This window comes from Convolutriloba macropyga, chromosome 4 (genome assembly GCF_964194025.1).
Source record: "Convolutriloba macropyga chromosome 4, txConMacr16.3, whole genome shotgun sequence".
Taxonomy (NCBI): Eukaryota; Metazoa; Xenacoelomorpha; order Acoela; family Convolutidae; genus Convolutriloba; species Convolutriloba macropyga.
Window position 1 is genome coordinate 25,050,766 of NC_134471.1, and position 27,476 is coordinate 25,078,241.

The following is a 27,476-nucleotide window of genomic DNA, read 5'->3' on the forward strand; positions in this document are numbered from 1 at the left end:
GCGGAGCTATGTCTTGATTTTAAATTTTACATCTTTGTCCATTTGCATTTTAATCTCTTTGCACTCAAAGAATTGTCACAAGTTCAAATCATTTGGAAATTGTTCACAGTCAATGCCGTTCTCATCGGCTATTATATATCGGGTGAAATTCGAAAACAAGTGTTATGAAAATTACCGAAGTCAATCGTTGCTGATCGCAAATTTCAAGGCATAAAAACTAAGTCTCTTAGAGAATTAGAGAACTCATCTTTTGAGAATAGTTTGATTTGGTGAAGCGACATGTATGTGTTAGAACAAGATCACTCGCGCGAGTCTGTGCGTAGCACAGAATGTTCCAATATACCTCTACTTATCTGCATTGGAGAAAATTACTTGTACCAGACAACTTATCTGCATTGGAGAAAATTACTTGTACCGCCTGAACAAAAAAAACGTTGTTTTTTTTTCAAAAGAACAAACTCTAGAAAGATAAGTTGAGTACAGTCTGAAAGACACAAAAAAAACCATACAAACACACACAGCACAAATTACACAAACAAACACCAACACACAATTTGAAAGCCCAGCAACAAAAAAATTTAAATGTCATTTAGCCACTGCTCAAGATTCCTCACTGTTCATTTAGGTCTTCACTGTTTTTTTTCTAAAAGTGTAGGTGTGGACTTGTTGAGGCAATTGTATCGATAACTGTAATTTTGACCCTAAGCTGGCACGTAACTTTGAAGTTTTTTTAGATTTTATGTTTAAAATTTTAATATTTCATGAGCACAATGCGACATAATTTTTCAAAATCTGACAGAAATGTGAACCGCGAGATTTAAAAAGAGAGTTTTTGGTCTTGGACATATTTGAAACCGCAATTTGTTGCAAATATTAGATGATTTTTCTAATTTTTTTTTGATAGATTTTGCACTCTCCCTCTCTTTGTGTCTAACACTTGAATGAACTATCTCTCTAACACTAACTATCCCTATTTCCCGCTCTTTTACACATGAAATCCGAACTCATAAAAACGCCCGCTCGAATGCGCGAACACAAACGGATACAAACTTCAGTACCCAAAAGTATATTCTTTTAGTTTCGTTCTTTGTCTAATCGCTACTCAAAATTCGTCACCGTTTAGATTTGGTATGGCGGCTTTTCTGGAAAACAAGGTGTAAACAAGGCCATTTAATCGGTAATCGTAAAATTGAATAGAACCTGATATGAAACTTTTTTTAGGTTTTTAAGTTTCTGTCCTTTTTAATGTTTATGAGCATACGGGGACAAATTATTTTTCAAAACTTCAATTAATTTTTCAGACGTGTTATCAGCTGTTTTCTTAAAAACAGAGCTTTGGCATCGGACATATTTAGATGCGATTTCTGCAGTTTTTTCTCTCTGCCTCTGTTTGTTTGAGAGAAATCTCTCTCACACACTCTCTCTCACACACATAGCACACACATTGAAAATACGCACACCTATACAAACAACCACACAGGCGTGCACAGACGCAAACAAACACACACACACAGACACAAATACGAATCTCGCCAACCCAAAAAATTTTTTTTGGCATCTGATTTTTACACAATGTTCGTCGATGTTCACAAGTGTCTTAATTGTTTTTCTGCAAAAGCAGGTGTGGACATTTTGAGGCATTTGTATTGGTTATAGTAAAATTGTCACCAAAATTACATATGAACTTTTTGAATTTTTTCGAAATATTTTATCATGTTTGTTGTTAAATGAGCATAATCCATCGATTTGTTGTTTTAAAAAATACGCAAAAGCATTGAAAAGTAGATTTAATAAATTTATTTTTGTTTTGAATTTAAAACTTTTATTTAGAAAAAATTGAGTAATATTTTTACTTTTTAAAACTTCTGAATGTTTTTAACATTCTTCCTCTGGTTTGTTTTTAACATGCAAGGGAACGTTGAGAGCTGTTCGTAAGTTCTTCCGTTTAGTAGCTTCGAGGAACATTGATCATCAGTAAATTTAATGTTTTGGCGCTTTTCGGTTTTTTGGAAGAGTTTTATTGAAGAAATAGGAAATTATGATAATTTTTATGAAAACTGAACAGACAAATTCTACTTTTCCTTCCATGAAAATTCAGTTTTCCTATGAGGAGTTTTGCAGTCAATGGAAGTTTTAGTTTTTAATTTTCTTTAATATGTATCTTTTCAATCTGATGATCCACAACTTCTTTAAATTCCATTTTCATTTGTATTTCTTTATAATGGAGAAGTTTAGATTGTCCTATTTGCTGACGTTATGAAGAATACAAATAAAGCAGATAACAGATTTCATACATTGGTTGATTTGATGTTCTTTCGAAGGTTCTGAAGTTACTTTGATGGTTAGTTCTGGTTAAATAATAAGAATTTGGCGCAAAAATGCTCTGGATTTGGGCAAAGAATACCTTTTTTCTTCCATTTTTACATTTTCAAAATAATTTTTGCTATTTGGAGTGCTTTAAATTGCCTGAAGTCTTCAATTTCCTCAGATTTTATCTGATACAGAGAAAAAAGGGTTCGTACAATAGTCTTCAACCGGCAGAACACAGACGGATAGAAATGTTTTTAAACAATGTTCAAAAAAATTTTTTTGAAATTTTTGGTCTTATATTTTTTGTTTTTTAGGCTTTATATTGTAAAGTATTATTGAGAAGTCTCCTTTTAACCTAACTTATTTCTCTAACATTTTTTTGGCTTGTTTTCATCTTAATTTTCAATGCGATATGTCCCTACAACACACCCGACTGCCCCCGATCGATTGTTCTTTTTCCTTCTCAAATTTTCCTTCAAAAATTTCAGATTTCCCCATTTTTCCATTTTGTGATTTTTTATAAAAATGAGAACTAGATACTGAGGGCTACAGAGTGGTTGCTTTCTTTTTTTCTACGGTGCGTACACAAAAATGGTGAAAACCTCGCATATTTATTCCTCCATTTTTGGAAAGTGTTGGAACAAAAACAGTCTGTGAAGCATTTGAGGTATATTCAGACTTTTTTGTGGCGTTTGAAGATTACTAAAAATTATTTGTTACATATGATACAAAAACAAACAAAAAATATTTCTGTTTGCTGCATGGATTGCGTTTCCCATTCTCGCGATGGTCGTGCGGTTCGTGTGAATGGGGGTAGTGCAGAATTGAACAAACAAGCGTTTTATAGGTTGCAATTGGGCTTCCAAGTGTTTTCTTTGGGCATTTCAAGCTATTCTTTGGGCATTTAGGAAATGTTACCAGAAATTTGCGAAGTATATGCTGAATTTCTACACAGTTGCTTAGGTTTTTGATAAAAAGCTGTAAAGAATTCCTGCAGGAATTGAATGAATTCATTAAGCTTTTTCCAAAGTAAGCGTTTTCAATGGCATCGCAACTAATTATCTTGAATGAGTATAGGGGATGACCAAAAATCCTTCCTTAGTGTTATTGAAAAATCTTATAAACTAACCTATTTCACTAAATTTTTTTTGTTTGTTATTATCTTAAATTTCAATGCAATATGTCCCCCCAACAAACCCGACTGCCCCCGAGCGATCGTTTTTTCCTTCTTAAATTTCCATTCAAAATTTCAGAGTTCCCCTTTTTTCCAATTTCTGATATTTTATTAAAATCAAAACTAGATACTGAGGGCTACAAAATGGTTCCTTTTTTTTCTACTGTGCGTAAACAAAAAGTAAAAATCTCGCATATTTTTTCCTCTGTTTTTGGAAAGTGTTGGAACAAAAGTAGTCTGGGAAGCATTTGAGGTATATTCAGACTTTTTTGTGGCGTTTGAAGATTACTAAAAATTTTGTTACATATACAAAAACAAACAAAAAATATTTCCTTGCGTGGATTGCGTTTCCCATTCTCGCGATGGTTGTGTAGTTCGTGTGAATGGTGATTGAGCAAAATTGAACAAACGAGCCTTTTATTGGTTGCAATTGGGTTTCCAAGTGTTTTAACTACAAGCTTTTCTTCAGGCATTTTTGAAATGTTCCCAGAAACTTGCAAAGTATATGCTGAATTTCTACACAGTTGCTTAGGTTTTTGATAAAAATTCTGCAGGAATTGAATGAATTCATTAAAATTTTTCCTATGTAAGCGTTTTCAATGCCATCGCAAATAGTTATCTTAAGTGAGTATAGGGGCTGATCAAAAATCTTTCCTTAGTGCTATTGAAAAATGTTTTAACCTGACCTATTTCACTAAATTTTTTTTCGTTTGTATCTATCTTTAATTTCAATGCGATATGTCCCCGCAACACACCCCACTGCCCCCGAGCGATTGTTCTATTTCCTTCTCAAATTTCCGTTCAAAATTTCAGAGTTCCCCTTTTTCCAATTTCTAAAATTTTATAAAAATGAAAGCTAGATACTGAGGGCTACAAAATGGTTGCTTTCTTTTTGCTACGGTGCGTAAGCAAAAAGTGAAAACCTCGCATATTTATTCCTCCATTTTTGGAAAGTGTTGGAACAAAAATAGTCTCTGAAGCTTTTGAGGTATATTCAGACTTTTTGAGGTGTATGAAGATTACTAAAAAATATTTGTTACATATGATACAAAAACAAACAAAAAATATTTCTGCTGCATGGATTGCGTTTCCCATTCTCGCGATGGTCGTGCGGTTCGTGTGAATGGTGGTAGTGCAAAATTGAACAAGCAAGCGTTTTATAGGCTGCAATTGGGCTTCCAAGTGTTTTCTTTGTGCATTTCAAGCTATTCTTCGGGCATTTAGGAAATGTTACCAGAAATGTGCGAAGTATATGCTGAATTTCTACACAGTTGCTTAGGTTTTTGATAAAAACCTGTGAAAAATTCTGCAGGAATTGAATGAATTCATTAAAATTTTTCAAAAGTAAGCATTTTCAATGCCATCGCAACTAATTATCTTAAATGAGTATAGGGGCTGATCAAAAATCTTTCCTTAGTGTTATTGAAAAATCTTTTAACCTGACCTATTTCACTAAATTTTTTTTCGTTTGTTTCTATCTTTAATTTCAATGCGATATGTCCCCGCAACACACCCCACTGCCCCCGAGCGATTTTTCTGTTTCCTTCTCAAATTTCCCTTCAAAATTTCAGAGTTCCCCTTTTTTCCAATTTCTAAAATTTTATAAAAATGAAAACTAGATACTGAGGGCTACAAAATGGTTCCTTTCTTTTTTCTACGGTGCGTAAACAAAAAGTGAAAACCTCGCATATTTATTTCTCCATTTTTAGAAAGTGTTGGAACAAAAATAGTCTGTGAAGCTTTTGAGGTATATTCAGACTTTTTGAGGCGTATAAAGATTACTAAAAAATTTTGATGTTTTATTAAAAATTTTATAGTTTTATAAAAATGAAAACTAGATACTGAGAGCTACAGAATGGTTCCTTTCTTTTTTCTACGGTGCGTAAACAAAAAGTGAAAACGTCGCATGTTTATTCCTCCTTTTTTGGAGGAAGTAAGCGCCTCCAATGCCATCGCAAATAATTATCTTAAGTGAGTATAGGGGCTGTTCAAAAATCGTTCCTTAGTGTTATTGAAAAATCTTTTATCCTGACCTATTTGACTAAAAAATTTTTTCGTTTGTTTCTATCTTAAATTTCAATGCGATATGTCCCCCCAACAAACCCGATCGTTCTGTTTCCTTCTCAAATTTCTCTTCAAATATTCAGAGTTCCCCTTTTTTCCAATTTCTGATATTTTATAAAAATGAAAACTGGATACTGAGTGCTACAAAATGGTTCCTTTCTTTTTTCTACGGTGCGTAAACAAAAGGTTGAAACCTCGCATACATATTCCTTCATTTTTGGGAAGTGTCGGAACAAAAGTAGCCTGGTAAGCATTTGAGGAATACTCCGAACTTTTTGAGTCGTTTGAGGTTTACTAAAAATTTTGTTACATATGATACAAAGACAAACAAAAAATATTTGTTTGCTGCGTGGATTGCGTTTCCCATTCCTGCGATGGTCGTGTAGTTCGTGTGAATGGTGGTTGAGCAAAATTGAACAAGCGAGCATTTTATGGGTTGCAATTGGGCTTCCAAGTGTTTTAACTACAAGCTTTTCTTCGGGCGTTTGGAAAGTGTTCCCAGAAATTTGCAAAGTATATGCTGAATTTCTACACAGTTTCATAGGTTTTTAATAAAGACCTGTGAAAAATTCCTGCAGGAATTGAATGAATTCATTAAAATTTTTTCCCCAAAGTAAGCGTTTTCATTGCCCTTGCAACTAATTATCTTGAATGAGTATAAGGGCTGATCAAAAATCCTTCCTTAGTGTTATTGAAAAATCTTTTAACCTAACCTATTTCACTAAAAATTTTTTCGTTTGTTATTATCTTTAATTTCAATGCGATATGTCCCCCCAACACACCCGACTGCCCCCGAGCGGTCGTTCTTCTTCCTTCTCAAATTTCCCTTCAAAATTTCAGAGTTGCCCTCTTTTCCAATTTCTGATATTCTATAAAAATCAAAATTAGATACTGAGTGCTACAATATGGTTCCTTTCTTTTTTTTTCTACGGTGCGTAAACAAAAAGTGAAAACCTCGCATTTATTTATTCCTCCATTTTGGAAAGTGTTGGAACAAAATTAGTCTAGGAAGCAATTGAGGTATATTCAATCTTTTTTGAGGCGTATGAAGATTGCTAAAAGTTTTGTTACACTAAAAGTTAGTGTTATTGAAAAATCTTTTAACCTGACCTATTTCACTAAATTTTTTTTCGTTTGTTTCTATCTTTAATTTCAATGCGATATGTCCCCGCAACACACCCCACTGCCCCCGAGCGATTTTTCTGTTTCCTTCTCAAATTTCCCTTCAAAATTTCAGAGTTCCCCTTTTTTCCAATTTCTAAAATTTTATAAAAATGAAAACTAGATACTGAGGGCTACAAAATGGTTCCTTTCTTTTTACGGTGCGTAAACAAAAAGTGAAAACCTCGCATATTTATTTCTCCATTTTTGGAAAGTGTTGGAACAAAAATAGTCTGTGAAGCTTTTGAGGTATATTCAGACTTTTTGAGGCGTATAAAGATTACTAAAAATTTTGATGTTTTATTAAAAATTTTATAGTTTTATAAAAATGAAAACTAGATACTGAGAGCTACAGAATGGTTCCTTTCTTTTTTCTACGGTGCGTAAACAAAAAGTGAAAACCTCGCATGTTTATTCCTCCTTTTTTGGAGGAAGTAAGCGCCTCCAATGCCATCGCAAATAATTATCTTAAATGAGTATAGGGGCTGTTCAAAAATCGTTCCTTAGTGTTATTGAAAAATCTTTTATCCTGACCTATTTGACTAAAAAATTTTTTCGTTTGTTTCTATCTTAAATTTCAATGCGATATGTCCCCCCAACAAACCCGATCGTTCTGTTTCCTTCTCAAATTTCTCTTCAAATATTCAGAGTTCCCCTTTTTTCCAATTTCTGATATTTTATAAAAATGAAAACTAGATATTGAGGGCTACAAAATGGTTGCTTTCTTTTTGCTACGGTGCGTAAGCAAAAAGTGAAAACGTCGCATATTTATTCCTCCATTTTTGGAACAAAAGTCGTTTTTTTCCAATTTCTGATGTTTTATAAAAATGAAAAATAGATACTGAGGGCTACAAAATTGTTCCTTTCTTTTTTTACGGTGCGTAAACAAAAAGTGAAAACCTTGCATATGCATTCCTCCATTTTTGGAAATTGTTGGAACAAAAATAGTCTGGGAAGCATTTGAGATATATTAAGACTTTTTTGAGGCGTTTGAAGATTACTAAAAGTTTTGTTACGTATGATACAAAAACAAACAAAAAATATTTGTTTGCTGCGTGGATTGCGTTTCCCATTCCTGCGATGGTCGTGTAGTTCGTGTGAATGGTGGTTGAGCAAAATTGAACAAGCGAGCATTTTATGGGTTGCAATTGGGCTTCCAAGTGTTTTAACTACAAGCTTTTCTTCGGGCGTTTGGAAAGTGTTCCCAGAAATTTGCAAAGTATATGCTGAATTTCTACACAGTTTCATAGGTTTTTAATAAAGACCTGTGAAAAATTCCTGCAGGAATTGAATGAATTCATTAAAATTTTTTCCCCAAAGTAAGCGTTTTCATTGCCCTTGCAACTAATTATCTTGAATGAGTATAAGGGCTGATCAAAAATCCTTCCTTAGTGTTATTGAAAAATCTTTTAACCTAACCTATTTCACTAAAATTTTTTTCGTTTGTTATTATCTTTAATTTCAATGCGATATGTCCCCCCAACACACCCGACTGCCCCCGAGCGGTCGTTCTTCTTCCTTCTCAAATTTCCCTTCAAAATTTCAGAGTTGCCCTCTTTTCCAATTTCTGATATTCTATAAAAATCAAAATTAGATACTGAGTGCTACAATATGGTTCCTTTCTTTTTTTTCTACGGTGCGTAAACAAAAAGTGAAAACCTCGCATTTATTTATTCCTCCATTTTGGAAAGTGTTGGAACAAAATTAGTCTAGGAAGCAATTGAGGTATATTCAATCTTTTTTGAGGCGTATGAAGATTACTAAAAGTTTTGTTACATATGATACAAAAACGAACAAAAAAAACTTCTGTTTGCTGCGTGGATTGCGTTTCCCATTCTCGCGATGGTCGTGAAGTTCGTGTGATTGGTGGTTGTGCAAAATTGAACAAACGAGCATTTTATAGGTTGCAATTTGGCTTCCAAGTGTTTTAACTACAAGCTTTTCTTCGGGCGTTTAGAAAGTGTTCCCAGAAATTTGCAAAGTATATGCTGAATTTCAACACAGTTGCTTAGGTTTTTGATAAAAAGCTGTAAAGAATTCCTGCAGGAATTGAATGAATTCATTAAGCTTTTTCCAAAGTAAGCGTTTTCAATTTCCTCGCAACTAATTATCTTGAATGAGTATAGGGGCTGATCAAAAATCTTTCCTTAGTGTTATTGAAAAATCTTTTAACCTGACCTATTTCACTAATTTTTTTTTCGTTTGTTTCTATCTTAATTTTCAATGCGATATGTCCCCCCAACATACCCCACTGCCCCCGAGCGGTCGTTTTTCCTTCTCAAGTTTCCCTTCAAATTTTCAGAGTTCCCCTTTTTTCAAATTTCTGATATTTTAGAAAAATGAAAACTAGATACTGAGGGCTACAAAATGGTTCCTTTTTTCTACGGTGCGTAAACAAAAAGTGAAAAACTCGCAAATATATTCCTCCCTTTTTGGAAAGTGTTGGAACAAAAGTAGGAAGCATTTGAGGTATATTCAGACTTTTTTGAGGCGTATGAAGATTACTAAAAGTTTTGTTACATATGATACAAAAACGAACAAAAAAAACTTCTGTTTGCTGCGTGGATTGCGTTTCCCATTCTCGCGATGGTCGTGAAGTTCGTGTGATTGGTGGTTGTGCAAAATTGAACAAACGAGCATTTTATAGGTTGCAATTTGGCTTCCAAGTGTTTTAACTACAAGCTTTTCTTCGGGCGTTTAGAAAGTGTTCCCAGAAATTTGCTAAGTATATGCTGAATTTCAACACAGTTGCTTAGGTTTTTGATAAAAAGCTGTAAAGAATTCCTGCAGGAATTGAATGAATTCATTAAGCTTTTTCCAAAGTAAGCGTTTTCAATTTCCTCGCAACTAATTATCTTGAATGAGTATAGGGGCTGATCAAAAATCTTTCCTTAGTGTTATTGAAAAATCTTTTAACCTCACCTATTTCACTAATTTTTTTTTCGTTTGTTTCTATCTTAATTTTCAATGCGATATGTCCCCCCAACATACCCCACTGCCCCCGAGCGGTCGTTTTTCCTTCTCAAGTTTCCCTTCAAATTTTCAGAGTTCCCCTTTTTTCAAATTTCTGATATTTTAGAAAAATGAAAACTAGATACTGAGGGCTACAAAATGGTTCCTTTTTTCTACGGTGCGTAAACAAAAAGTGAAAAACTCGCAAATATATTCCTCCCTTTTTGGAAAGTGTTGGAACAAAAGTAGGAAGCATTTGAGGTATATTCAGACTTTTTTGAGGCGTATGAAGATTACTAAATGTTTTGTTACATATGATACAAAAACGAACAAAAAATGCTTCTGTTTACTGCGTGGATTGCGTTTCCCATTCTCACGATGGTAGTGCAGTTCGTGTGAATGGTGGTTGTGCAAAATTGAACAAACGAGCATTTTATAGGTTGCAATTTGGCTTCCAAGTGTTTTAATCACAAGCTTTTCTTCGGGAATTTGGGAAATGTTCCCACAAATTTGCAAAGTTTATGCTGAATTTCTACACAGTTGCTTAGGTTTTTGATAAAAACCTGTGAAAAATTCCTGCAGGAATTGAATGAATTCATTAAAATTTTTCAAAAGTAAGCGTTTTCAATGCCATGGCAACTAATTATCTTAAATGAGTATAAGGGCTGATCAAAAACCTTTCCTTAGTGTTATGGAAAAGTCGTTTAACCTAACCTAATTCACTAAAACTTCTCGTTAGTTTCTATCTTAAATTTCCATGCGATATGTCCCCCCAACACACCCGACTGCCCCCGAGCGATCGTTCTCTTTCCTTCTCAAATTTCCCTTCAAAATTTCAGAGTTCCCCTTTTTTCCAATTTCTGATATTTTATTAAAATGAAAACTAGATACTGAGGGCTACAAAATGGTTCCTTTATTTTTTTTCTCGGTGCGTAAACAAAAGGTTGAAACCTTTCATATATATTCCTTCATTTTGGAAAGTGTTGGGACAAAAGTAGTCTGGGAAGCATTTGAGGAATATTAAGACTTTTTTGAGGCGTATGAAGGTTAATAGAAATTTTGTTACATGATACAAAAAAACAAAAAAATATTTCTGTTTGCTGCGTGGATTGCGTTTCCCATTCTCGCGATGGTTGTGTAGTTCGTGTGAATGATGGTTGAGCAAAATTGAACAAACGAGCATTTTATAGGTTGCAATTGGGCTTCCAAGTGTTTCAACTACAAGCTTTTCTTCGGGCATTTAGGAAATGTTCCCAGAAATTTGCAAAGTATATGCTGAATTTCTACACAGTTGCTTAGGTTTTTGATAAAAACATGTGAAAAATTCTGCAGGATTTGAATGAATTCTTTAAAATTTTTCCTGAGAAAGCGTTTTCAAAGACATCGCAACTAATTATTTTAAATGAGTATAGGGGCTGATCAGAAATCCTTCCAACAACTGACTGTCACTTTTGCGAAAATTTCAACTTTCTTAGATTTTTGATCAGCCCCTATACTCATTTAAGATAATTAGTTGCGATGGCATTGAAAACGCTTACTTTTGAAAAATTTTAATGAATTCATTCAATTCCTGCAGGACTTTTTCACAGGTTTTTATCAAAAACCTAAGCAACTGTGTAGAAATTCAACATAAACATTGCAAATTTGTGGGAACATTTCCCAAATGCCCGAAGAAAAGCTTGTAGTTAAAACACATGGAAGCCCAATTGCAACCTATAAAATGCTCGTTTGTTCAATTTTGCTCAACCACCATTCACACGAACTACACGACCATCGCGAGAATGGGAAACGCAATCCACGCAGCAAACAGAAGTGACAAAATTTTTTATTAACCTTCATACGCCTCAAAAAAGTCTGAATATACCTCAAATGCTTCCCAGACTATTTTTGTTCGAACACTTTCCAAAAATGGAGGAATATATTTGCGAGGTTTTCACTTTTTGTTTACGCGCCGTAGAAAAAAAGAAAGGAACAATATTGTAGCACTCAGTATCTAGTTTTCATTTTTTATAAAATATCAGAAATTGGAAAAAAGGGGAACCCTGAAATTTTGAAGGGAAATTATAGAAGGAAAACGAACGATCGCTCGGGGGCAGTCGGGTAAGTTGGGGGGACATGTCGCATTGAAATTTAAGACAGAAACTAACGAAAAATTTTTAGTGTAATAGGTTAGGTTAAACGACTGATCAATAATCTTTCCTTAGTGTTATGGAAAAGTCGTTTAACCTAACTTATTTCACTAAAAAATTTTTTGTTAGTTTCTGTCTTAGTTTTCAATGCGATATGTCCCCCCCCCCCCCCCAACACACCCGACTGCCCCCGAGTGATCGTTCGTTTTCCTTCTAAAATTTCCCTTCAAAATTTCAGAGTTCCTCTTTTTTCCAATTTCTGATATTTTATAAAAATGAAAACTAGATACTGAGTGCTACAATATTGTTCCTTTTTTTCTACGGTGCGTAAACAAAAAGTGAAAAACTCGCAAATATATTCCTCCCTTTTTGGAAAGTGTTGGAACAAAAATAGTCTGGGAAGCATTTGAGGTATATTCAGACTTTTTTGAGGCGTATGAAGATTACTAAAAGTTTTGTTACATATGACACAAAAACAAACAAAAAATATTTCTGTTTGCTCCATGGATTGCGTTTCCCATTCTCGCGATGGTCTTGCAGTTCGTGTGAGTGGTGGTTGTGGAAAATTGAACAAACGAGCATTTTATAGGTTGCAATTTGGCTTCCAAGTGTTTTCTTTGGGAATTTCAAGCTGTTCTTCGGGCATTTAGGAAATGTTCCCGGAAATTTGCAAAGTATATGCTGAATTTCTACACAGTTGTTTAGGTTTTTGATAAAAACCTGTGAAAAATTCTGCAGGAATTGAATTAATTCATTAAAATTTTTCCAAAGTAGGCGTTTTCAATGCCATCGCAACTATTTAACTTGAATGAGTATAGGGGCTGATCAAAAATCCTTCCTTAGTGTTTTATAACCTAACCTATTTCACTAAATTTTTTTTGTTTGTTATCTAAAATTTCAATGCGATATGTCACCCCAACTAACCCGACTGCCCCTGAGCGGTCGTTCTTTTTCCTTCTCAAATTTCCCTTCAAATTTTCAGAGTTCCCCTTTTTTCCATTTTTGATATTTTATAAAAATGAAAACTAGATACTTATTGCTACGATATGGTTGCTTTCTTTTTTCTACGGTGCGTAAAGACAAATTGAAAACCTCACATGTATATTCCTCCATTTTTGGAAAGTGTTCGAACAAAAATAGTCTGGGGAGCATTTGAGGTATATTAAGACTTTTTTGAGGCGTATGAAGATTACTAAAAGTTTTGTTACATATGATACAAAAACAAACAAAAATTTGTCTGTATGCTGCATGGATTGCGTTTCCCATTCTCGCGATGGTCGTGCAGTTTGTGTGAATGGTGGTTGTGCAAAATTGAACAAACGAGCATTTTGTAGGTTGCAATTTGGCTTCCAAGTGTTTTCGTTGGGCATTTCAAGCTTTTCTTCGGGCATTTAGGAAATGTTCCCAGAAATTTGCAAAGTATATGCTGAATTTCTTCACAGTTGTTTAGGTTTTTGATAAAAACCTGTGAAAAATTCTGCAGGAATTGAATTAATTAATTAAAATTTTTCCAAAGTAGGCGTTTTCAATGCCATCGCAACTAATTATCTTGAATGAGTATAGGGGCTGACCAAAAATCCTTCCTTAGTGTTATTGAAAAATCTTATAACCTAACCTATTTCACTAAAATTTTTTGTTTGTTATTATCTTAAATTTCAATGCAATATGTCCCCCCAACACACCCGACTGCCCCCGAGCGGTCGTTTTTTTTCCTTCTCAAATTTCCCTTCAAAATTTCAGAGTTCCCCTTTTTTCCAATTTCTGATATTTTATTAAAATCAAAACTAGATACTGAGGGCTACAAAATGGTTCCTTTCTTTTTTCTACGGTGCGTAAACAAAAGGTTGAAACCTCGCATACATATTCCTTCATTTTTGGGAAGTGTCGGAACAAAAGTAGCCTGGTAAGCATTTGAGGAATACTCCGAACTTTTTGAGTCGTCTGAGGTTTACTAAAAATTTTGTTACATATGATACAAAGACAAACAAAAAATTTTTCTGTTTGCTGCATGGATTACGTTTCCGATTCTCGCGATGGTCGTGCAGTTCGTGTGAATGGTGGTTTTGCAAAATTGAAGAAACGAGCATTTTGTAGGTTGCATTTTTGCTTCCAAGTGATTTCTATGGGCATTTCAAGCTATTCTTGGGGCATTTAGGAAATGTTCACAGCAATTTGCGAAGTATATGCTGAATTTCTACACAGTTGTTTAGGGTTTTGATAAAAACCTGTGAACAATTCTGCAGGAGTTGAATTAATTCATTAAAATTTTTCCAAAGTAGGCGTTTTCAATGCCATCGCAACTAATTATCTTGAATGAAAATAGGGGCTGATCAAAAATCCTTCCTTAGTGTTATTGAAAAATCTTATAACCTAACCTATTTCACTAAAATTTTTTTGTTTGTTGTTATCTTAAATTTCAATGCAATATGTCCCCCCAACACACCCGACTGCCCCCGAGCGGTCGTTTTTTTTCCTTCTCAAATTTCCCTTCAAAATTTCAGAGTTCCCCTTTTTTCCAATTTCTGATATTTTATAAAAATGAAAACTGGATACTGAGTGCTACAAAATGGTTCCTTTCTTTTTTCTACGGTGCGTAAACAAAAGGTTGAAACCTCGCATACATATTCCTTCATTTTTGGGAAGTGTCGGAACAAAAGTAGCCTGGTAAGCATTTGAGGAATACTCCGAACTTTTTGAGTCGTTTGAGGTTTACTAAAAATTTTGTTACATATGATACAAAGACAAACAAAAAATATTTCTGTTTGCTGCATGGATTACGTTTCCGATTCTCGCGATGGTCGTGCAGTTCGTGTGAATGGTGGTTTTGCAAAATTGAACAAACGAGCATTTTGTAGGTTGCATTTTTGCTTCCAAGTGATTTCTATGGGCATTTCAAGCTATTCTTGGGGCATTTAGGAAATGTTCACAGCAATTTGCGAAGTATATGCTGAATTTCTACACAGTTGTTTAGGGTTTTGATAAAAACCTGTGAACAATTCTGCAGGAATTGAATTAATTCATTAAAATTTTTCCAAAGTAGGCGTTTTCAATGCCATCGCAACTAATTATCTTGAATGAAAATAGGGGCTGATCAAAAATCCTTCCTTAGTGTTATTGAAAAATCTTATAACCTAACCTATTTCACTAAAATTTTTTTGTTTGTTGTTATCTTAAATTTCAATGCAATATGTCCCCCCAACACACCCGACTGCCCCCGAGCGGTCGTTTTTTTTCCTTCTCAAATTTCCCTTCAAAATTTCAGAGTTCCCCTTTTTTCCAATTTCTGATATTTTATAAAAATGAAAACTGGATACTGAGTGCTACAAAATGGTTCCTTTCTTTTTTTACGGTGCGTAAACAAAAAGTGAAAATCTCGCATATATATTCCTCCATTTTTGGAAAGTGTTGGAACAAAAATAGTCTGGGAAGCATTTGAGGTATATTCAGACTTTTTTGAGGCGTATGAAGATTACTAAAAGTTTTGTTACATATGATACAAAAACGAACAAAAAATCTTTCTGGTTGCTAAGTGGATTGCGTTTCCCATTCTCGCGATGGTTGTGTAGTTCGTGTGAATGATGGTTGAGCAAAATTGAACAAACGAGCATTTTGTAGGTTGCAATTTGGCTTCCAAGTGTTTTCGTTGGGCATTTCAAGCTTTTCTTCGGGCATTTAGGAAATGTTCCCAGAAATTTGCAAAGTATATGCTGAATTTCTTCACAGTTGTTTAGGTTTTTGATAAAAACCTGTGAAAAATTCTGCAGGAATTGAATTAATTCATTAAAATTTTTCCTGAGAAAGCGTTTTCAAAGACATCGCAACTAATTATTTTAATTGAGTATAGGGGCTGATCAGAAATCCTTCCAACAACTGACTGTCACTTTTGCGAAAATTTCAACTTCCTCTAACGTTAGCAGATCGAGTTTTGCTGTCAAGGAAAGATTTAGTTTTTTCAATTTACAGAAACGCACAAAGATTGGAAAGATCAGTTCGGAGACTTTTTCAAATGTAGAGAAGTGAAAATAAATTTTAAAAATTTGTGAAGTTTTTCAACTTGATCGTCCATTAATTCTTTAAATTCCATTTTAATTAGCATTTCTTTGTAGAGAAGATTAGTTCGAACTATCTGCTCTAACATTATAAAGAATACAAATAAAGTAGATAACAGATTTCATTCTTTTCAATAATGAATTTGTTTGGTTTGGTGTTCATTTCATGATACTGGTTTTTCTGACATTTCGAAGGTTTTGGAAATACTTTAATTGTAGTTCTGATTAAATGATAAGAGTTTGTTCCAAAAACAACATTAGAATTTAGTGAGGAATACATTTTATTTTTACCTTTTCAAAATGATTTTTGATGTTTTGAGAGCTCTAAATTGCCTGAAGTCCCCGAATTTCAAACGACCTGAAGTCCCCGAATTCCAAAAAAAAACATTAGAATTTAGTGAAGAATACATTTTATTTTTACCTTCTCAAAATGATTTTCGATGTTTTGAGAGCTCTAAATTGCCTGAAGTCCCCGAATTTTTTGTTAGTGAAAAAACGGTTCTTACAATAGGTTGTAACGTGCAGAACACAGAGAGACGGTTAGAAAAGTTCTTAAACAAAATTTTGAGAAAAAAAACATTGATTTTTTGGGCTTGAAGCTATAAATTGTTATAGAAAAATTTTCTTTTAACTTACTTATTTGACTACAATATTTTTCATCTGTTTCTAACTTAAATTTGACTGCGATATCTCCCCTCAACCCGTCTGACTGCCCCGAGCGATCGTTCTTTTTTCTTCTCAAATTTCACTTCAAAATTTCAGAGTTACGCGTTTTTCAGTTTTCTGATATTTTTAAAATTGAAAACCAGATCCTGAAAATGGTGTCTTTCTTTTTTTTCTCTACGGTGCGTAAACAAAAAGTGAAAACCTCCCATATATAGTGCTCCATTTTTGGAAAAATGTTGGAAGGAAATTAGTCTGGGAAGCATATGAGGTATATTAAGTCCATCACAACTAATTATTTTAAATGAGTATAGGGCTGATCGCAAATCCTTCCATCAGCAGACGGTCACTTTTGCTAAAAGTTTCTTTTTCTCTAACATAACCAGATCGATATCATTGTGCTCCTACTTTTGCTTCTCATATTTCAACTGAGCTCATTCACTAATCGTCGTGAAGCGTAATTAGTTCAGTTCAGTTAGAGAAGTGAAACCGTTCACATTTTCAATAGACTCAGTTTTGTTTACAAGTATGTTGTCCTGTAAAGCAGGAACCCGCTCTTTCTTAATGAGAATTTTTTAGAAGAAAAACCATTCGTTATATCTCCACCTAATCAAATAATATTGACGAGCAAGTTTTTCATTTTTTGTAAGAGTATTATCAGATTTAGCTGTTAATTGCATTCGAACGAAGTTTGAAGTAATTATTGTAAATGTATTGGTCTGGTGCAAAATTTTCGCTCGACCGTTTTGTCTTTTCGAATGAATCTTGCGCCCTTAACCTCGTTTTGCGTGATATAAAGTTTTCTCATTCAAAAGTGTCAGCAGCTGAACTCAAGTGGCGGTAGTTCAATACTAAAAGTCTTTTAAAAATTGCACCAAAATTGCTGTATTTTTTTCAGTTTAATTTTTTAGTGGTTATAGTGGTATATTTCCCCTAATGAGGTCATTTGAAGGCCCTATTAGTGAATTCAATTACTCCAACCCCGACTGAAGCAGGCTGTAATAGCTTCCAGTTCCCCCCTAGTGGTTGCGAGCAATTCTTTCGACGTTACACTTCGTTTTTTCGTGTGATTTTGGTCGAAAAACTTTGAGTTTCTTACATAGGAAATAGATGGGTTTCATCATTTAATACTTGATTCAAAAACATTTTGTTTCAAAGCTCTTGGCATTATCAGTAATTTTTCCGAAACTAGATGGTGGAGAGTGTGGGAACTATATGCTCCACTCATTTTTTTTGTGCAGTCAATTTCTGGTCGATGGATATATTTGAAGTAGAAAGACATGAGTCGTATCATTAAAGATCTTTTACCGTAATTCATGTTAAATTTATTTTTCGACAAATTTAGGTATTTTGCCAATAAATTTCGTTTAGCCAACCCCAGTCGATTTCGAATGGTTATCTTGCAAGATTCTGGCAGATTCTGCCAGAATCTTGCAAGATTATGCATAATCTTGCAAGATTTCTGCCAGAATCTTGCAAGATAACCATTCATTCTGCCAGAAACTTGCAAGATAACCATTTTTCTGCCAGAATCTTACAAGATATTCATTTTTCTGTCAGAATCCCCTAATATATCCAGTTTTTTGCACAAGATCATACAAGATGAATTGATTAATGCGAGTAATTCTGACAGCAAGAGATATGCGCAAAACCTCTTCTAAAGTCCTTCGAAGCTCAAAAAAATGACAAGCCGTGAATAATCAAATTTTGTCGGGCAGTGGCAAGAAAACTTCAAAACTTAAGCGTAAGGAGCCGAATTAAACGAAATGAAGCTGTTTAAGATGCAAAGAATTTTATCACATAATTTTTTCATCAGAAAAGATAAACTAGACTTAGTTTTGTAAATCTTGATAAAGTTGAAGAAAAATAGTTTTTGATAGTAATTTATTTTGTTTAAACAGTTCTCAAAGGCAGGTTTTAATTTGTTTTCTTCAGATAATTCATATTTCCAGATTTAACATCCTTTCAAATTTATTATTTTTCTTAAAGAAACACGCAACTGATTCTTAAGTAAATTTCTGGTCAAAATGAAATGTCTTTCATGAATGAGAGCCAATAAGAGGACAGCTCGACCGCAAGATGACCATTTTTCTGGCAGAACTTGCAAGATAACCATTTTCTGCCAGGTCTTGCAAGATAACCATTTTTCTGCCAGATCTTGCAAGATAGGCAGTTTTTGCAAGTTTCTGGCAGAATCTTGCAAGATAACCATCTGGTCTCGACTGGGGAAGTAAAGTGAGCATTTTTTCGAAATGAGTAAATGAATTTTTTCAAAGCTAAAAATTTTTTAAACGGATTTTAAAGTGAAGAGAGAACAGAAATTGTTGCTTGAACAAATTTTCGGATTTCAGAGATAACTTTTTTCCACATATGGCTGTTTCACCACTGTTTTTGCCGTTGATTATTATTTTCCTACAAATTCTTTTGAGGGTGATGCCTGCGTTCTAAGGATGCATAGATGCTATTGTTTGTATTGTTTGGATCGATCAATGGTCAGCCAATAATTCCAATAATTATTATGGTTTTTGACTCTATAAGTTATATAAGTTTCTATAACATTTTTTTTATTTTTTAAAGTTTTCATGTGGTCCATACAACGTTTTCCATGAACAGCTTCTTCGTTTTAATGACTTTGACACTAAGGTCTTGTAAATTTTGGGGCCCCTCCCTTTACTGGGATTGCATCTACCTAACATTACGTGACTAGAGTCTTCCTTATAACGCGTATCTCGCAGGATGCCAGTATATGCTCAGGTAACATGTTAGTGACCTCCTGATTCGGAGGAAGACCTAAAAGGTATTGTGCAAAGCTGTTAAATCGTTTGAAGTGCACAGTAGGGCAAGTGAAAGCGCGTCCTGTCAGTTAGGAAAGTCTTTAGTGATCCAATATAGCCAGACACTGGTCTGGTTTAGTTGGTGCCCTAACAGGCAAGTACTATCAAAGGCGGAGTGGAAAATATTACTTTCGAACCGTTGACCTAGGACGGTTTTTAGACAGATTCAGCGCTGATTTGCACTTCCACCAAGCTCCGGGCTATACTATCAAATACCTCGTTTCAGAGAGTTCAAATGTTCTCGGTCCTCGAAATCGGAGAATAATTAATTTAATTGAAAATAAGACTCTAGGATCTCTTAAGAAGATGCTCTCTTACTTCCGCCGGCCTGGCATATATTGCCAGATTTTTGACGTTTAGAAAAAATAGTTAGAAAAAGAAAGCGGTTAGAGTACGGTGCTAGCTCTTTATCTGCTTTTATCTTTAGAGATCTCTATAAAGATGCATTTTTCGTTACCGTTTCTTGTCTATATTTCAGTCTGTATGCAAAATTTGTTCCGGTATGGGCTCAAGGAGCTCGCGTGGGGTTCGGCCATCCCTTTTGACCGATTTCTGTGTCAGGTGGGAGCTGCTAGGATTCCATATTTCCCCCTCGTATTCCTTACGCGATCCGAACTAAGCGAGAAAACGAGCCGACTGTACAAAGTGCGCCAAGATTTATACCTACATGATCCGAGAAATATCTCCAATGTTGGCGATATTGTGTTAGCTAGAAAGTTGCAAGAATTTTTACCATTTCCTCAGACATTCGACTCGCCGAAAGATTGGGATTTGATGGACAAAGAGATTTGGTTTGAAATTGAGAAAATTGTTTTCAAGGCTGGAGAGATTATTGATCCTATAACTGGAAGAAAATGTAACGGGACTAAATTTGTGTCAAGTGAAATTTATAACCGAGAAGAGATTAATTCAAAGAAACTAGAAGAACCGTCGCGATTTTTTGAAGAAGATTACCTGTATCCATCTGAAAGACGACCATGGCCCTTGGAAACCCAGGATACTCTGGCAATGAAAGATGAAGTTGATCCGGAATTGGAGCCCTTGATTATGACGAAACCCAAAGGATGGATTCCGAGGAGAAAAATTAAGAGGACTTATTCATTTAGGCGCAGAAATCTTATTACGTAAAATTAATGGCTATTTTCTTGTTTTCAGTTTTTCATTGTCTGAAGTTGAGTATATGCTGCCTGGTCGGAGGAAGTAAAAAGTTTTTTTTTTTCCAAAAGTTTACTGAACTTACTGTGTTTTAAGATGCAATAAAAATCTTTTTCAGCAATTTTGATGGAAAAATAATTTCACTGTTTTCACAAAGCTGTCGGATATTTTAGCGGAAAAATGTGTGTATTATGTAAAATGTATATGTAATGGCAGAGCTTATGATGTCAAAGTTTTCACTATTATGCGAGCTGTATCTAATGATTTATTTGTTCTTCGTGACTCAGAGAGTTCAGTTTTTTAAGCACATTTCTATATTTAGATGTATCACATTCACGTTGAAGGGGAGTGAAAAGTTATATGTCCTCTTAGAAGGTTAAGGGGAGGAATTATAATGGATCTGAATGTCATGTAGGAATGAAAACAGTTCCAAAATTTGAAAGTGTCACTGGGGTGTGACTGATTTTTTTGGGTGTTTGAACAGAGGCAGATGCAAAGCTAGATTGCGGTTTTGCTCTAAGAGACAACATGAAAACATTTTTGAGCTTAATTTCTTCTTCCTTCTGACAATTTTCTTCCCTTGTAAGTTTTGTTAAAATTAGCTACATTTTCGCCAGCTGTTTAGCTTGGTATGGATTGTACTCGCGTATCTCTATAAAACAAATAGCGACAGCTCTTTTAATATTTCCCAACTGTACCAACTTTAGTTACCGAGCAATTTAAGAATAAATTAATAGAGCATCGGGAGCAGTCAATGGGGCAAAGAAGTCTTACTAGAGGTCTAAAAATATTGCTGAGCAATTTAGTTTCTATTTTCTGCTATATACTCCAAGTTGATGGTCATATTTTTCTATGACAATTTTTTCCTGAAGTCTCGGGTTTTGATTCGCGCTCCTCTCGTTGCTGAGAAAAATTTCTAAAAACAAAATTTATGACGTATTATTTGGTTCTTATGCTCGACAAATCATCTATGACCTTTAGAGAGTGTGCGTTGAAAATGATGAACTCTGAGGAAATATTGGCGGTGTGGAATGTGTATTCATCAGTTATGGATTTTGGTTTGAATTATTCAAATTAGAAGCCAATTTATTAGGAGCTTTCTTCACATTGACGACAACCTTTCAGATCTGACGCGTTCCTGGCCGCCCCTTCCTTTTTGTCTCAAAGGGCGCCGGCATTACAGAATTAACGAAGTCGGAAGATCTATTCTAATCCAATAATGAGGCTCCTTTTATATCACTACTTCCCGTTTTCTCCTCTGACGTCATTTAGGGATTTCATGCTTCTCCATCCGTCTTTATGACGAAACTAAGAGCCATTAAGTTGGCTCAAATAAGTTTGAACGAGTAGTGTTCAAGTATCCTGTATACCTTTCCGTCGATGAATGCTTTTCGCGCTGACTTATTCGCATTGAATTAGGGTAAGCATCGTGGATTTTATACAAGGACTAATTTGGGTCTAAATAGCGGGCTAAAATGTCTTGAGATTCACTTTCTTTTTTCAATTGTCTTTTACATTTTTCCATCAAACTCAAAATAACTGCGGTGATTAATGAGTGACTTAGGGTGCATTTTACGGTTATATAGTACATTTCCTAATCGTACATTTCCTACTGTAATGGTGAAAAGTTCTCTATATTAGGCTGGATTTTGGGATATATTCTGTTTCTGCGCCTAGCTTAGTGTTCAAATAATTTTTCAGTATATAATCGAATCAGAATGGATCAGAATTTTCTTAAAATAGAACCCAAAAAGTGTTTTTTTCAAACAAGCCCAGGATCTTTTCCGTTTGTGCCCCCAGTAAGTTATGCACCCACGTTACAGAGCACGTGTCACAATTTTTCGTCTGACCTTTTTAGCTTTTCATCCTCAAAAACGTAAAACAGATGACGCCCGGAGGACATAAAGTGCTTGATTAGCTCTCATAGCGCCTTACGCCTTAATACTTTCTAAGAACGCGATTTACCTAAACTGTTTGAGGATACACATTCTTGGCGTGGATGGCCCTTCTTAATCTTGAAAGTTTGAGCCCCTCACCCTCGCCCCAACCCTGACTCCGTTTACCCTCATCCACCTGGCGATTTGACCCACCTCTCGTCACACCTCCCAACCCTACCGCCCCATCGCTTGCCCTCTATCCCCATCGCTTGCCCTCTACCCCTATTGCTTGACCTCCACGTCCACCCCCCATCGCTTGACCTCCACATCCAATCACATTGCTTGACCCCCTCCCCCCAACGCTCGCCCCCACCCTAATGCTAGCATCCCTAAGACCAGGCTGAATACTAACAAAGCCAACCGCTCGTCCGTTGTTTGAGAGTATTCACGGAGGTTAGTCGGTTATGTTTATGGAATTTTGGTTTACCTGTTTTTCTTCTGAGCGTTTGATGTCTGACGACGACCGACGAGCAGTTCTGTGAGAATGTTTAAAGTCTCTAAGTTAGCTGTTGAAAATAGACTCAATAAGCTTTAATCTGGCTACTAATAAAGCCAACTTTCGCTAGTGGTTCGATTTTGGAGGTTTAGGCCATTCCCTCACCCTCGTTACTTACCTGTCCTCCCACATTATTTGGTATATTTCGTACAATAAAAATTTGCTGCTGCGATAATGGCCGATGATTTAGATTTTTATCTGTCCTATATTTTTTTCTTAACACTGCATTCTTTCATTGAACGCCAAGATCTTACTTTGAACGCTGCCTGCAAGAATAATAATCAAGCGTGATTTGTTCAAAGTTAAATCAGATTTCTTGAACTTTAAAAATGGGTTCATGGAATAGTCATAGGAGCCATAGAAGTACTTAAGTGATAAAGTTAAGTGCTGCTTTTGCGGTAAGATATCCTCATGGTCCTTTAATTGTTGTTAATTCGAAGAAATTTGTTTGATAAGAAAGTCTTAGAAGAACCGCATCGTTGTGTGAAACGTATTATAATGTAATTTGTCACAGGAAGTTTTGGTCTGTGGCGACGAATTAGTAAAATTCACAGTGAAATAATTTCGGCGTTGACTTGATCCTCCCCATATAAAATTACATATATATTACTTGATGAAAATGGTCTTAGTTTTTTTTGCGCCCGAGTGCGAAAGATTGCTTTTGGCAGTTCTGGGTGATAGACTGAGGAACGGTTTTTTGGCATTCTGCATGAATCAGATATTCTGCAGCTATTTTTCCTGTGACTTGTAATTTGTTTCAACAAGACCAAAAATCGATAGAATAAAACACTCACTGTTTTGTTTTTCAAAAAATGGGAAGTGCGAGCATTAAGATCTGAGAGTCTGAACACCATTGAGTAGCATTCCTTGGCAGACCGCTTTACCAGAATACTGTCAGCCCCTCGCCTGTTCTTTAGGAGCAATTTTTTGATAGTCGGCTCTGCTCTCAACTAAATATTTAGCTATGATTGTAGTTGTCTTTTTTATACCCCTCCCAAGTTATACCCCGCCCTTGTTTTGCGTTTTTGAAATCCCCACGTTTATACCCGCCACCTATTGAACATGTGCTCCCTAAGCAATAACTAGCGACTACGATGAGCAAACTCTGACCAGTTGATCGAAGGCAATTCGGCCGATGGTAGGTTACGTTTAAATGTGATTTATTTTTTCCATTCAAAGTTCAAATTTCCGAAATGCCAAGTTGCGAAAAGTAAGTTTAATTGGACCGAGTAGGAGTTTGTCGTAATTGTATGTTCTTTTCATGACTATACGAGCTGTTTTGAATTACCTTTGGTTTCACATTGTAAACCGTTTTCTGGCTAATTTGTTCTGTGATTTCAGGTAAACATGTAACGTCAATTTGGTGTGGCCTGGGAATCATGATTGTATTTTGAAGTGGGCAGGGTAGTTGTTTTTCTTTTCAGCTAATGACCGCGTATGATCTGTTGTCTCGACGTGTCAACGTGGTGGCCGTAAAGAATATTTCTCTACTTATTCTTGAGATTTTCAGTGTTTCGAAAGATATCGAGTTATTGTTATTTGTCTTTGAATGACTAGGCTTCAATCTTCTTGTTGTCCACGTAAACAGTTGAGCCTTTCTTTGAATTGATGCAGTTCAACGGATAAAATTCAATGTGGACCGGCTAGCCAGTCGGCTTTAATATTACAGTTATTATTATCACCATCAGACAAATTGTAATTGAGAATATATTGAAAACAAACAATGACTTCAGTTTTCTAATTATTTTACTTTTTCAATTTCAAAACTTGTTATAAATACGGGAAATTATAAGTTGTTCATCCTCTATGAATTGCTGGTTGTGTATTATAACAATATTGATCATATTCGGGTTTGAAATCTTCATCAACTTTGTCGCAATATTCGGGTTACTTGTTTTCGAGCCTTTTATTCGCCTTTATTCTGGGTACGCATTGAACTGGCAACCCTCTAATTCCGCATTTGATCTTTGAGTAGTCCAGTGACCCACGTATTTTATATGCTTTTTTGACTTTCACTCTCTATTTTGGGCCTCTTTGGAAAACAATTGGAATTGATTTATCGATTTTGCCTTCTTTTGAAGTCCCTAGCTTAACCAGACTTTATCTGTCAATGACGTCACAAATTCACCGCGAAGTCTGAAAAACGCTTATTTATCATCGATTAAATTTACACAAAAATTTTTAGCGAGGAAATTGTGTATTTCCGCAATTTTGCTGGATTTTCGGAAAATTATCAACGTCAATGTCAAATGCGCGCTCTTTGATTGCTGAAATAGAAATGATTATTTAGTCGTATCAAAAATTTACGCTCGTATTATTGAGACGATGGTACTATTTCTCGATCGGCGCAGGTGTGTGTATTTCATTAATTATACAATACGATAGCATTCTATCAAAAATTCACCAAAAAGCACTTTTTGTGCAGTTGAACTACCTTGCTTGTTACTGCTTTTGCTTGTGTTGTTATTAAAGTACCATATAGCATGGCATATATTTTGGATAAACAAACGCATACATACACAGCGTCTCAAAATACGTGATGCGTTCACTCTTTCTACTGACTATCCTAAAATATTTCTAAAAAGTCGTTGTCTATCTCCTGTCTTATTTGTTTCAATCCATTCTGTTACCCTTATAAATACCCCCCAAGTTCATTTTACCTCCTTCCCAAAAAGGTGAAATATAAATCACAGGGTTGACCATTGTTCCTGCTGACATTATATTTCATCCGCTTTTTATACTGCGTGGGCTTTTTTAAGTTCATTTCCTTTCAAAACGTTCCCAATATCTTTGAAATTACCCTTCGCCAGAATATTTCTGTGTTATTTTGGTATTTGTTATTTCATATTTATTTCAGTGTTTTCTCTCCGCCGTGGCAAAGTTGTTGTTTGTTTGATACAGGTTACACTTTGATATTGTTATTTCTCTCCGTCAATTTAGACTAAAATAATTCCATTTTGGCGGCCATTTGTCTAATCTACGGGGAACTTTTTTTGAAAAAAATAGGAACGGTGTCTGTCAAGTTTTAACAAAATAGCCACCGGTATAATCGACATTTAAAGTTTAACAGAATTCTAATAAAGCTTTGATTCCTAAATTTATATCGTACTTTTATCGCTATTTGTGTCACGAAGCTTAACAGTTTGCTACCTATAAAGTTTTGGATTGATCGAAACCGTGTTCTACCTAACAACAATTTTACGGCGTTGTTAAATTATACGAACATTTAGTTTATGAAACCTGGTCTGTTAATCTGTCAGACTTTTCCACCTAGTTACTTCATAAGTTGATTTCAGACTCGTTGGTGTTGTGTAACTTGACTTTAAGTTATTTATTTCACGATTACATGCTTTATAGTATTGTCTAATTTTGATTTCATCTTTATTTAGAATTGTGCTCATCTTATTTTCCTGTAGCCTTTACCTATTTCTGCTTGAAAAATATTCCTGAAGATTTGGTCTATTACCTTTGGTGCTGGATTTAATTGCAATTTATCTATTTTTGTAGCCGTTGGGCTAAAAGGTAATTGTTGAATAATAGTCCCCTTCGAGATAGAAGAGATATCAGCATCCTTCCTTTGCTTAAAAGCATTTTTATGACGTCACAAAACCGTCGTTCCAGTTTCCTTTAGCTAGTTAGCATCTCGCCGCCTTTTAGCAGAAACACAACCAGCATAACAGTCTCAACCTGTCAAGTTTAATAAATTTTGCAAGAGTGAAATTTTGATGTCTTATGATCTGCGCCTGTTCTAATATATTTTTGCTATATAGTGAACTCGTTCAGTTGGATTTAGTATCAAACTTCATGAAGGTTTGACATTAAAATTCGGTTTTATGCTTGAATTCGGGGTCAATGGTTTATTTCTACTAGATGTGTTTAAAAACGAATTGAGGACTTAGAACCACTTGGATTTTTCCAGCCGACTATTTTTCTTTAAATGAAATCAATTTTGATGAAAAAAAATTCTTGCACTGAAGTAACTGTGTCGTATTACTGATTCCACTGAAGGCACTGAAAGAGAACGGAAATGTTTTTTGTTCGAATTAATGTGTCTCTCTTACTTTTTTAAAGTTATATGATAACATAGCTGATAGAGAATAATTGTTCCGACCCACTTGTGGGGGGAGGAACTATATACTCAAATGGGTTTTTTGTTCGGTCAATTTTGGCCGATGCATATATTCATAGTAGAGAGTGGAGACTGGTATCATTAGAAAGCCCGTACAACGCAGAATATGGAATTTAAAAGATTTTTTTAATTTTCGTTTTTTTACAGAGAGTTTATTGAGGTTTAAAGTTTTGTGAATAGTAGACAAAATCCCGTTGTTTTTATTCACCTTTTCCGTCTCTTTTGACCGAGTTTTCGTCAATTTTGCTAAAATATGTTAAAATGGTGTTAAAATAGTGTTGGTCGAAAACAGTGTTGTTCAAAAACAGTGTTATTGGTTTTACATTATTGGAGGCTTGTCAATTGATTTTATGTGGGTATTTCGGATAATATTTCTGCTCAATTTTTTGAATTTCAGACTTTTTAATTAAAAATTGTTCCAAA

The 27,476-nt window shown here is 34.9% G+C and overlaps 2 protein-coding genes across 6 annotated transcripts in view; one reads left to right on the plus strand and one right to left on the minus strand.

Annotated features, from left to right (window-relative positions):
* LOC142337547 (ras-related protein ORAB-1-like) overlaps positions 1-27,476 on the minus strand; it is a 555,140-nt gene that overhangs the window by 183,022 nt on the left and 344,642 nt on the right. The window lies entirely within an intron of this gene.
* Positions 24,237-27,476, plus strand: part of LOC142337543 (uncharacterized) — a 37,202-nt gene continuing 33,962 nt past the window's right edge. For all 3 annotated transcript variants that reach the window (XM_075386838.1, XM_075386839.1, XM_075386840.1), the window contains exon 1: positions 24,237-26,558. The gene's annotated coding sequence lies outside the window, so the exon portion shown is untranslated. The remainder of the gene's footprint in view (positions 26,559-27,476) is intronic.